Source organism: Setaria viridis, chromosome 8, assembly GCF_005286985.2.
Source record: "Setaria viridis chromosome 8, Setaria_viridis_v4.0, whole genome shotgun sequence".
NCBI classification, from domain to species: domain Eukaryota; kingdom Viridiplantae; phylum Streptophyta; class Magnoliopsida; order Poales; family Poaceae; genus Setaria; species Setaria viridis.
The window spans coordinates 6,594,359-6,605,752 of NC_048270.2; positions in this window are offsets into that span (position 1 = coordinate 6,594,359).

Below are 11,394 nucleotides of genomic sequence, written 5' to 3' on the forward strand. Positions count from 1 at the left end.
TCATTCATTAATCTCATGAAAGTACTAGGTGCATTAGTTAACCCAAAAGGCATGACTAACCACTCATATAAACTAAATTTAGTTTTGAAAGCAGTTTTCCATTCCTCTCCCAATTTCATTTGAATCTGGTGGTACCCACTACGCAAATCAACTTTGAAAAACACGACAGCACCACTCAATTCATCAAGCATATCATCGGATGGTGAAACCAAAAAAAGTCCTCTTGGATGATTATGTTGTGGACAAACACGTCATCATAGGGGCCAACCTCGAGCCAGAAGATCAAAAAAGAGTTAATCGATTTCTTGAACACGAACAAAGATGTTTTTGCCTGGCCCGCAAGCGATCTCCAAGGGGTTGATAGAGAGATAATAGAGAACAGTCTCGATATCAAGCCTGGCGTGAAGCCAAAGAAGTAGAAGCTCAGAAAGATGTCCAATGAGAAAGCCCAAGTGGTGAAGGCTGAGGTTGAAAGGCTCCTCGAGGCCAACGTGATATGGCCCATCATTTATCCAGAATGGCTGGCTAACACTGTTCCAGTCAAAAAGAGGTACAGAAGATGGAGAATGTGCATAGAGTTCACTGACTTAAACAAGGCTTGCCCGACAGATGATTATCCATTGGAAAGAGTGGACAAGGTAGTAGATGACGCCGCCAATAGTGAAATGTTGTCATTGTTGGATCTATTCTCAATCTACCATCAAGAATGATCTCCAGAGGGGCTAAAGAATGTAGGCCAAAACTTCTCAAGAATGATTGCAATCATCCTCTCCAAGCAGCTTCACAGAAACATTCTTGCCTATGTGGGTGACATAGTTGTAAAAAGTGACAAGAGGAGAGACCATATCCTTGACCTCGCGGAAAATTTTGCTAACTTAAGAGCAGCTAACCTGAAGCTCAAACCTAAGAAATGTGTATTTGGAGTTCAGCAAGGCAAGGTGTTAGGATGCCTAGTCACCACAAAGGGCATCCAAGCCAACCCGAATAAAATCCAAGCACTTCATTACATGAGGGAGACAACCTCGGTGAAGGATGTCCAGAGGCTAACTAGAAGAGTGGTTGCCCTTAACAGGTTCATCCCATGAGCCATGGAGTGAAGCTTACCGTTCTTTCAGGTCTTGAGAAGCTTCAAAAAGTTTGAATGGGGCGAGAAGCAAAGTGAGGCTTTTCAACAGCTAAAAGATTACCTGGGGAATATGACCAAGTTGTGCCCTCCGGAACCAAAATCACCTCTATTGCTTTATGTCTCAGCTTCGAGAATGGCTGTCAGTGCTGCCCTGATTCAAGGAAAATAAATTGATGGCAAGCTGAAACAGATCCCAGTTTATTTTGCATCAGAGGCACTCACTGGGTCGAAGCTATTTTATTTAGAGCTAGAAAAAATCGCGTATGTAGTGGTCATGGCAGCACGCAAGCCGTGTCATTATTTTGAAGGCCGCAGAATCATGGTAGTAACAAGACAACCTCTCCAAGATCTCTTCTCAAATAGGGAAGCTTTGGGGGGGGATCACCAAATGGGCATCGAAATTGTCAGAGTTTGTTGTGGACTTCGAGAGGAGAAGTGCCATAACATCATAGGTCCTAACGGATTTCATCATTGATTGGACTTCCCCATGTGCAAGCCAAGACGAGGTTGAAACTCCATGGGTCATACATTGTGATGGTGCTTGGTGTGACAGGGGGGCTGGAATCTCAACCATTGTAACCTCTCCATCAGGAGTAAACATAAGATATGCCACGAGCCTAGACTTCGCAAACGATGCGAGGTCTACAAATAACACCACAGAGTACAAGACGCTGCTCCTGGGGCTAAGAAAAATGAAGGCTCTAGGTCAACAAGTGTTCATAGAAAAGACGGATTCTAAGGTAATCAAAGAGCACATAGAGAAGGACAACGAGGCCAGAGAGCCGGAGCCAGTCAAGTAGGTAATCAAAGAGCACATAGAGAAGGACAACGAGGCCAGAGAGCCGGAGCCAGTCAAGTACCTTACTACGGTGAGAGCGATGGAAAAGCATTTTAGTGGTTTCACTGTATAGCATATCTCGAGGGTAGAAAATGATGAGGTAGATGCACTAGCAAAAGCAGCAGCTCAGAATCAGCCTATGCCCCCAGAAATGATGAGGCAGATGCACTAGCAAAAGCAGCAGGTCAGAATCAGCCTATGCCCCCATATGTGTTCTTCGAGGTCATTCGTAATCCATCAACAAAAGAGCCAGCCTCGAAGACAGTCAATGCAATTGAAAGTTTTGACTGGAGAGCTCAAACATGGCCTACATGAGAGGATACTTCGAGCCTCACAACGAAGTTGAACTAGCCAGGCTAAAGAAAAAGGCAAGGGGCTACTCAATAATTGATGGGGAACTGTACAAGGCAGGAATATCAACACCTTGGCTTCGCTGCATTGACACAGAAAGTGGAAAAGAACTCCTAGCTGAAATTCACAAGGGCCTTTGTGGGTCGCATATAGGATCCAGGGCACTGGTGAGCAAGGCTCTACTGGCCCACAGCTGTTCACGATGCACAAAGCCTCGTGCGAAACTGCGAAGCCTGCCAAGAATGGCAAACTAGGCGCATGTGCCATCATTGCCAATACAACTTATCCCACCAACCTGGCCCTTGCAAAGATGGGGAATGGATCTGGTAGGCCTACTCCCAATAGCTCAAGGAAATTGCAAGTTTGCTGTAGTAGTAGTTGATTACTTTGCAAAGTGGATTGAAGCCAAGCCACTGGCAATGATAACCTCAGGTTCGGTTCAAAAAAAATTCTAGCAGAACATTGTCTACAGTTTCGAGGCACCTAGGGAACTAACTATGGACAATGGCAATTCGATTGTTATGACTTCAAAGAATTTTGTGCCAGCCTCGGCACAAAAGTAAAGTTCGCCTTAGTGTATCACCCTCAGTCAAATGGTGCAGTGAAAAGAGCAAATTTCTTGATCTCCTCAACAATCAAGAAATGTCTCTTTGATCAGAAAAGGGGGAAGTGGGTCGACAAGCTCCCTAGGGTAATCTGGTGTCACAACACTACCAAGTCTCGAGCGACGGGCTTCACCCCATTTAGGTTGCTTTTCGGCTCCGAGGTTGTGACACTGGAGGAAATCAAGAATAATAGCCTAAGAGTGTTGCGCTCTGAGGTTAACTAAGACGACGTAAGAATTGAAAAGGAGATGATAGAGCTTGAAACACTGCAAGCCACAGAAAACATTGACAAGTACCAACAAGAAACAAGAAAGTGGAGAAACAAAAAGGAGGTGCACAAGGAAATCAAAGTGGCAGACCTTGTCACCAAGAGGAAGAAAAACTAGGAAAACCCTAGAATGCAGGAAGCTTGGGAGGGGCCATACATCATCACAAGAAGCAGCAGGCTAGGGTCTTTCCATCTTGCGAACTAGCTTGGCACGAAGCTACCACATTCTTGGAACATAGACAGCTTACACAAGTATTATCCTTAGCATGTTGATCGACGTTACCCTCGGCTTGTGAGATTATAAACAATGATGAAGGTGATGATCTTATTTCTTGGTACTTTACACTATCGAGTTTGGACTGTACTCTTTTCCTTGCTAGGGGGGGCTCCTTTTTGGAGGCAAGGTTTTTAACATGGCAGACCCATGTAAAATTTTCATCATTCAATGAAATGAAGTTCCCCCTATGATCTTTGTCTTAGTGCAACAACAAGTTGCTTAACCTCGTGTTTCTACGTGTTGAAAAAGCTTGCGTTTCTGCGCAAGTCTCAATGGAACAACAAGTTTCTTAACCTCGCATTTTTGCATGTTGAAAACTTGCGTTTCTACGCAAGATATTTTAAAGAAGTGGCAAGATGCATAGTCTAACGTTGAAGAGCGCACTATATGCGCAGAAACACATTTCTTAGCTTAAAGGAAAACGGCGATTAACTTCAAGCTTGTAGCTTAGAGAGTAGAAGGGCTACAGCAAGTGGAGTCAGCACTTGGAGCAAGTCAACCTCGGGCTAAATCACCTTCGCGCTAAAGGACAAAGGGGGGAGGGGTGATGTTTTTCAAAAATAAAAACTCACCTTGTCCTTTCACGCGAAGGCTTTACCCTCGGAGAGTGAGGTTCTAGCAGCACGAAAAGAATAGTGTCTTTTTCCAAAAAAAACAACCCTTTTTTTCTCAACAATGCCTCTTTTCTTCGTTTTCAGGTTGAAGCAACTGAGAGTGTCGATATCAACTAAACTCCCGTTATTTTTCTAGGTCAACAAAACTCGAAAACAAGTTTTTAGTTCACTTATCTTGTGAACTGTTGAAACACACCTGGCCTTGTTCAAAAGAAACTGGGACTAATGTTCCCTTGAAAGAAGGAATTTAAAGGAGGGGTAACGTTTTCTTGCAAAACACATCTATCTCCATTCCCCCCCCCCCACAAGAGTCCAGCCTCGGGCGAGGCTCGCGTAACAAAGACGAAGAGAAGACAGGGGTGATGTTTCTTCAGAAGTTTCAACTCCTAGCTTGGGATAATGGGGACAAAGGACAAACAAAGCTATCGCACAAAGAAACTAAGGGGGGAGGGGTGAAGTTTTTAAGGAAACAAAATATTCATCGTTTCTTCATGCTACAACTTTGTTGTCTTTCAAGCGGAATTAGCCAAACACCAAAATGATTAAACCAAGTTGCGAACGTCAAAAGCTAGGTATCTTTGGGAGGGTAAGTTCCAACCGAGCTTTGAATATTTACAACCTGGCCAACAAAGGCAGCCAATATTTACAACAAAGTCTTTCTTCCCACAAAATAATTCTCGCGTGACTCTAGAATTCACTATTCTTCTCCGGCACCATCATCACCCTTGCTTTTGGCTTCGCGCTTCGCTTCCTCCTCCCTGGTCCGTGAAAACAAATAGAACAATGTCAAGAAGTGTTCTATAAAAAAAACCTGAAGTCTAACCTTTGCAAGCTTTTCCTGAGCAAACTGCCGCGTATACTCTTGTCCGAAGGCAATCTAGAGTCACTTAAAGATGTTTAACTTCATGGCCCTCACATTCTTTGACTTCTCCTCCGCGCCTAGCTCTAAGGCTGAAGGAAAATCATAACTCCGATCCGCAAGCAGTAAGAAGTGGGTGCAGCTGTGCTTTTCAAGGAGTTGGAGCGTGCTGTCAAGGCAGAAGGCTGCAGCGAAGTCACTGATGCCTATGATAACTTTGGGCAAACCTTCAAACTCATCTCTCATCCACTCAAATATCTCCATTACTTTTTCGTCACCTGGGAATGGGAGAGGCTCTGTGCCGAACTGTGCAAGAGTAGCCTTGTATTCCTCATAAAGCTCGGCGAACTTCCCTTTAAGAGCGCGTTCTACTTCATCAACAAAATCCTTCTTCTCCTTAAGTTTGTTACCAAAAAGTTGAATCGCCTTCTCTTTCTCTGCAATGGTTTGCGTATCCCTTTCTATGGTGGTCCGGAGTTTCTCTATAACTTCGAGATTGTCATCAAAACATTGCTCCAGTTTTTCATTCTCCTTGCTAAGTTTCTCATTTTTCTCCACGAGCTCACTGCAAGTATTCGTCAACAGGGTATTTTTCTTCTTAAGTCCAGAGTTGATCTCGGTGAGCTCGCTCTTTAATCCATACAAAATCTTGTTTTCCTCCTCGAACTCGGCAACTCTAGCCTCGAGCTGCGCTATCTCTGTACTCCGAGCCAGCATACTTTTCCCTCTAGCCTTGGCCTTTTCCTTAGCAACCCTCCCAAGAATGATGGCCTGCGAAATCGCAATGCGAATATAAAAGCCTTCTAAAGTATAATAACAACATAACAAAGTAGTAAAGTACAAAAATAGCAGATACCTTATAGCCGAGGGTAGCGGTCATCCTCGCAAGATCCTCTTCCTCGAAGCGGCTGATCGACTCCTTGTACTCTGTCAAAAGAAAAGGCATGTTAGAGCATAGTAAAATAGAATCCAAGCGCAAACAAAAACAGCCAACCTCGGCTAGCACCTTAGATTTCTCAAGATGTTGAGAAGAGCCAGCCTCACCTTTCTCTTTTTTGTCTGCCTGGCTAGCTTTGTTGGCGACCACTGCAGGCACTTTGATAACCTCTTTCGCCGCTTTCTCTATAGCACGCATTCCCTCTTGAGCTTTAGCTCCCCACAACAAGGGTAAGTTGTAGGGATTATAATCCTCACCTGACCCCGGCACATGAACAACAATAAGTTCATCTCTAAGATCAGTGCCAAAAGCCTTGTTGTAGCTCGTCAGGGATGGCGACAGTTCAGAATCTGCAGCATAATATTTCACTTTGAGTTTTAGGCGAGGTTCCCTATATAGCTCTCCAAGACCATCGATAGTTCTTTCCAGTTCCGTCAAAAACCTCAGCGATGCATTACCACAATCAAAGAATCTTAGCCTAGGCAGACGCACAAGGGCATGTTTACTTGGCTGTGCCATCTTTGAGGCAGACGCCTTAAGCTCCTTAGCGATAGCGTCGATCTTCTCCTTCGAAGACTTGACCTCGGGACGCTGAACGGGTGCAATAGCCTTGGTCTTAGCCTCCGGTGGAGGAACGCTAGCCTCGGGGGCAATGTAAGGAATCACTGGCAAGCCCACATCTACTTCAACATCTTCTTCATCTTCAACAACCTTGGCAAAGTGAGATTTCTTCACAGACTTTTCTAACTTCATGCCGGCCAAAGCGCCGGCAGCCTCAAGTTCAGGCTTAATCGCACCTGAGGCGACTTTGGGGATAGATCGAGCAGACAATTTTGCAACCTCGCTCGAAGAGCTTTGCCCAAGCTTTTCTTTCTTTTTCTGAGACTCAAGGCTGGAGGTCTTTAGCTTCGCTCTCGTAGTCTCGAGCACCACGCTAGGCTGGGCAGCTTCCTTCTTTGAGGCCACCTCCCTGGAAATGGTGCTCTCAGTCTTCCTTCTTTTTCCTCCACCACCGCCGCCAGCCTCTTGAGACCTCTTGGAGGCTCTGCGGGCTTTGGGGCGCGGCACCACTTCAATTCCAAGTTCATCAAACACTCGGTTCACCCGAAGTTCATGAGCAACAATCTTCTTGAGTGACTTCTGCTCGGTCTCAGTAATCGGACCAATGATATCGACAACATGCCTTTCCACCTCTTCAGTAATGTCCTCACCGCTGTCCTCCTCAGCCTCGTTGCCCGTGACGCCCTCGTAAGCCTTAGAGCTTGTTTCAGAATCACCACGGCTCGAAGAGCCCTCGTTACCAAAGGTTAGCCTCGAGGCTTTGGTGACGGCCTTCTCTATGTTCTGATCCTCTGAAGCTTGCTCAGATTGCGGAGCTTCATTAAGAGGCTCAGCCTGCTCAACTTGCTCGGACTGCTTAGCTTCGTTGCGAAGCCCAGCTTGTGCAGCGAATTCTTCTGACGACATAGGCCTAGCAGTCTGAATAATGCGAGCCAGCTACCAAAACATCAAAATAGCATCTTAAAAAAAAGAAGAAAATGAAGATCCGCAACTAAAAAGAGGCATTGGTAACCTCACTACCTTTGAGATCCTCGAAGCAAGGACACCAGCATGTGCAACCCACAGTGCTCAAAAGCATGCAAGCAGCGAGCAGGAAGTAAGGGCACAGAAGTTTCAACCGTGAGGGTGAAAGTGAAAGTGATCCGCAACCCCACTTTTATAGGTGCGGTAAAAGGGCGTGAAATGGTGCCTGTAACCACGAGCCGGATGCGAAAGGTCACCCAATGAGAAGACGATAGGTGAGATCAAAAAAGGTAATCATTGGCTCTTTTCGAACTGATGCTCGTGGGTGATGCTTTTTGGGAAGAGATCCTTAAGTCGTGGGTTTGGTCGTTGGTGTCTAACCTCACCCAGGAGGGGCTACTAATGGGGATCGCCCAAAAAGATATTCTCCCTCGTGACTGTTCAAATCGATATTTTTGGCGCAGCTCTGCAAAGTGTTCAACCTCGGGTAGAACCTAAAGTGTTCAACCTCGGGTAGAACTCCTTAACCTCGGACGGAAAACATGATATGAAGAAGCACTCTTAGCCTTGCTGATCCTAAACTCTAGCCCGAAGCCAGGAGACATTCACCGATCTTTTAACTGACTAAGTCTGACCTCGAGCACTCGAATCTAATCACGAGTACCGAGTTGTCCGCTATCTTGTGTAGGATCGCAATTTCAGACCAGGGAGCAAAGCGTGAGGTTGTGCGTTTCCTGGACACAAAGCTAAGGCGATCCAGACTCCCGAAGCTAGGCTAGCTTAGGACGCGAGGTTAGAAAGAATGGAGGCGTCGGAAATGTGGGCGCGTGATTTGCGGAGCCATGTGAGAGTGCAAATCATGGAGCTGAATGGAGGCGTGGGAAGTGTGACTCTAGAAGGAGACCAAGTCATACAAGTTACCGCCTGGAATGACCTCTATGTAAAGCATATGCTGGGAATGTAGTAGGTAGATAAGGGTAATTGTGGAATGTAAAGTGCCTCTCGAGTCACTATAAAAGGGGAGTCCTACCCCGATGTAAAGGGTTGTTCATTCTCTTAAGATTAATTTGCAAGAGTCGAGTTAACTTCGCTACACTCCAGCTTTGCTGGAATCCATTTCCCAACAGATATATTATCCTGTTAGTTCAATTGTCAAAGGAAAAAGATTTCTTCTTCTGCACAAAAGAACATTGGCAGATCTCGCATAAGAATAAAATCACACTCAAGGAAAAGGATCATGAACTCAGACAACAACCATTTTGGCAGCATGATTTAAATTCAAGAATATGGATTTCCCTAGCACAGAGCAAAGAAGAGCTATTTCCCCCTCTTTGATGAATGGCTAGACAGGTCACAAAGTCCACTCTGTGCCTCTTTTTCTCTGTGCGTGCAATACTTGCCGATCGTGCCTGAATTTCAAGTAGTGTGGCACTAAAATTCTGAGGCCTTGCACCTAACGAACAGGAGTGCGCTCAGAATCTCTTCTGCTTGTGGGCGATGAAACGATCCGAATTCCCATTTCTGAGAATTCAAGCCTACACACCTCCGTGGTAGTCTTATAAAGGCTATCACATGCGAATCCCTATCTCAGATAGTACAAATCCATACCAACACAAAAATAAAAAATAGCAACATAGTAATTGTTAGAATAATTGGGTTGTTGGCCCATTATTTAATTGATCAAATAAATCCCAAGGCCCATGAGTGGTGGTAGTTACAAATAGAATAAAACCAACTTGGAAGTTGAGAGCATCTCTAACCAATTTATAAAGTGGAGCTGGGCTGCACCTGTTGAGAAGTTGAAAGAGAGATAGCAGGATGCCACACGCGTGCGCGCTCGCTCGTCTCGCCCAGCCGCAACGTGTGAGCTGGGCTTGGTCAGGTTTTGCAGTTTTTTTATCACAGTTGATGACTAATAACTGAACACTCATTTAGTGACTAGTAACTGACGATACAAACGAGCAGTAACTGACGACTGCTAATGGCTGACAGTTACCAGAAACTGACCATTTGATTGTTGCATTAACCTAGGCATACAAGGGTCTTTTGGTGCTATTAGAGAGGTGCTCCCTCTCATTCGTTCGCGTGCGCAAAACACACCACCAGAGCTCTTCTCCACTGTTGATTTGCTATCTTCGTTCCGGCGATTTGTGTGCACGGATTTCGCTGGAAGAGCAGGCCTCCGAAGTTGCACCCTTTGCCAGAGACTCTGCACCTGAGGAATAGAAGGGCAATCAAGTTTTTGGGAAGTGCGTTTGCGTGACTGCTTACTTTGCACATCCACTTCCTGAAGGCGCAACTGCACTGCGATCACCTGCACGGCATCAACTTCTGATCGACTACATCGAACAAGCTCAACTAATAATGTTGGGTAATAGCGCATCTTGTTCCTTCGAAACTGGCTCCAGCACAGGGTACTTCCTTATGAACTTTCTGGTTCAGTTCTTACGTTTCATAGTATCTATTGCATGCTTTATGTTCACTGCAAATACAATAGATCATGTTCCTGTTTATGCTATCTTTATTGTCATGTTTTATTCTATATTTTGGATTAAAATGAACTGCAAAATGCCTCTAATTCCAACAGTAATAATATCATAAATATTGAGTACATCACTTCAGCACAAGCCGGTACAAGTTCATCAGGACTAAATTATCAAAGGTAAAACATCTACGCAGCGGAAACGTGAACTATGGCAAACACCATCTCTAGAGGTGACTTGAGCGAGGGACCATCCCTAGTCTTCCCGTTCGTCGTTATCAAAGTCGTAGTTGGGCTCCGACCCTGAAAAGCCCCATCTACCCAAGAAGCGGGTAGGCCATGTCAACTCCTAATTATTGGGGATCCCCAATACTCGCAATGAAGGAAGAAGATGGACTCCTACTAGGATTCCTCTATAATCCTACTAAGACTCATACCATGTAATCCTACTAGGACTCCTACTTTGTAACCGACTAGTAATCCCACCCTTGAGTATATAAAGGGGGGCAGGGGTCCCCAAATCGGTAGGCGAAGACCTCATAGAACCACAACAGAGGATCAAATCCTCAACACCAAACAACACCCAAGCGTAGGGCGCAATATACAACACCCCAAATAGGATGTAGGGTATTAAGCTACTCTAGCTGCCCGAATCTGTATAAATCTGTGTCTTGTGTCCTCGCTTTTACCTTTGAGTTCTAGGTCCGACGATTCCCCACCAACCAATTTACTATTTCGGGATACCCCTCCGTAGGTTGTCGGGTATATTACTATATGCATGGATAAAGTTATATATGGCTATAGAGGTTTATGCAGCAGCAACAATTAAGGTTGCATCAAAGCAATACCATCTCTAAGGCCAATACCTTACAACATGGAAGTCATCACAAATCACCGGATCCTTTACCCAATAATCTAGCACCCAAACACTCTAGGCGATGTGAGAGATCCCTCCCCTCACCTCTCAACGGCAAACGCCAGCCTATCTCAAAAAGGGAGGTAGAAGAATAGTATAAGTTTAGTTAGAAGTAGCGGTAGTCAACAGTACCATAACTAGTGAACACGGACTATAGTTATAGGTTTATACACTCTGTAGAGGTTGTACATCTGTAACCGCACACAAGACGTCCAAACCCCACCTAACAGCCGGAGCCCTAGTAGGTGGATAGCACTCTCTTGTTTCCTCAAGTCTGGAACCGTCCTTAACTGCAGGGCACGCCGTCACCAGTTGAAGACCTCAAAGCTGTGAAATCTACCCACGCTGGGGTGCAATCTGGTCAGAGCAGGTCATCGCCTAGATCTCATTACAATGATCCCTCAATCCGTCTACAGGCTAAGCACTATCCACCACTAGTGTCGGACCGAACCCCGCCCATAACAAGGCGAACGGTATGTACGTAAATAGATACTGTGACTGGTGGTAAACTGACTCGTTTCTTAGGAGCTGAGAATAAGATCTTAACTCCACAAAGTATGTGCCGAAGTATCTAGATATAGTGTATGTTTAGGTGTA